Source organism: Phalangium opilio, unplaced genomic scaffold (assembly GCF_054372755.1).
Source record: "Phalangium opilio isolate 3A_F unplaced genomic scaffold, DU_Popi_V2 ptg000003l_1, whole genome shotgun sequence".
NCBI classification, from domain to species: domain Eukaryota; kingdom Metazoa; phylum Arthropoda; class Arachnida; order Opiliones; family Phalangiidae; genus Phalangium; species Phalangium opilio.
In genome coordinates this window covers 274,697-276,452 of record NW_028324145.1, presented here as the reverse complement: position 1 = coordinate 276,452, position 1,756 = coordinate 274,697, and the positions used below count along the sequence as shown (strand labels likewise).

General features: G+C 47.8%; 1 non-coding gene across 1 annotated transcript; it reads left to right on the top strand.

The window, feature by feature from the left end:
• The first annotated feature begins 1,203 nt into the window (after positions 1-1,203).
• Positions 1,204-1,276, top strand: TRNAT-GGU (transfer RNA threonine (anticodon GGU)). The gene has a single exon. It is a non-coding gene; the product is annotated as a tRNA-Thr (tRNA).
• Positions 1,277-1,756: the final 480 nt, after the last annotated feature.

Genomic DNA, 1,756 nt, shown 5'->3' with positions numbered 1-1,756 from the left:
GTAAAAAGTCAAAACTTATCCACAATACGTGACAACGATTTAATTTCTGAGCTTCCGTGGCTCAATGTTTAGCGCGTTCGGCTGTTAGCCAATAGGTTGGTGGTTCGAGCCCACCCGGGAGCGGTGTTGTGGGATCTCAAATGTAACGTAGAAAGCCAAAGTTTTTCCACAATACCTGACGACCATTTAATTTCTGAGCTTCCGTGGCTCAATGTTTAGCGCGTTCGGCTGTTAACCAATAGTTTGGTAGTTCGAGCCCATCCGGGAGCGGTGTTGTGAGGTCTCAGATGTGACGTAAAAAGTCAAGGTTTTTCCACAATACCTGACGACCATTTAATTTTTGGGCTTCCGTGGCGCAATGATTAGCGCGTTCAGCTGTTAATCGAAAGGTTGAAGGTTCGAGCCCACCCGGGAGAGGTGTTGTGGGGTCTCATATGTAGCGTAAAAAGTCAAAACTTATCCACAATACGTGACAATCATTTAATTTCTGAGCTTCCGTGGCTCAATGGTTAGCGCGTTCGGCTGTTAACCAATAGGTTGGTGGTTCGAGCTCATCCGGGAGCGGTGTTGTGAGGTCTCAGATGTGACGTAAAAAGTCTAGGTTTTTACGCAAAACCTGACGAGCATTTAATTTTTGGGCTTCCGTGGCGCAATGGTTAGCGCGTTCTGCTGTTGACCCATAGGTTGGTGGTTCGAGCCCACCCGGGAGCGGTGTTGTGGGATCTCAAATGTAACGTAGAAAGCCAAAGTTTTTCCACAATACCTGACGACCATTTAATTTCTGAGCTTCCGTGGGTCAATGGTTAGCGCGTTCAGCTGTTAATCGAAAGGTTGGTGGTTGTGGGGTCTCAAATGTAACGTAGAAAGCCAAAGTTTTTCCACAATACCTGACAACCATTTAATTTCTGAGCTTCCGTGGCTCAATGGTTAGCGCGTTCGGCTGTTAGCCAATAGGTTGGTGCTTCAAGCATACCCGGGAGCGGTGTTGTGGGATCTCGAATGTAACGTAGAAAGCCAAAGTTTTTCCACAATACCTGACGACCATTTAATTTTTGGGCTTCCGTGGCGCAATGGTTAGCGCGTTCGGCTGTTAACCAATAGGTTGGTGGTTCGAGGCCACCCGGGAGCGGTGTTGTGGGATCTCACATGTAACGTAGAAAGCCAAAGTTTTTCCACAATACCTGACGACCATTTAATTTTTGGGCTTCCGTGGCGCAATGGTTAGCGCGTTCGGCTGGTAACCGAAAGGTTGGTGGTTCAAGCCCACCCGTGAGCGGTGTTGTGGGATCACGAATGTAACGTAGAAAGCCAAAGTTTTTCCAGAATACCTGACGACCATTTAATTTTTGGGCTTCCGTGGCGCAATAATTAGCGCGTTCAGCTGTTAATCCTAAGGTTGGTGGTTCGAGCCCACCCGAGAGAGGTGTTGTGGGGTCTCAGATGTAGCGTAAAAAGTCAAAACTTTTCCACAATACGTGACAACCATTTAATTTCTGAGCTTTCGTGGCTCAATGGTTAGCGCGTTCGGCTGTTAGCCAATAGGTTGGTGGTTCGAGCCCACCCGGGAGCGGTGTTGTGGGATCTCAAATGTAACGTAGAAAGCCAAAGTTTTTCCACAATACCTGACGACCATTTAATTTTTGGGCTTCCGGGGCGCAATGGTTAGCGCGTTCAGCTGTTATTGAAAAGACTGGTGGTTTGAGCCCTTTCGGGAGCGGTGTTGTGAGGTCTCAGATGTGACGTAAAAAGTCTAGGT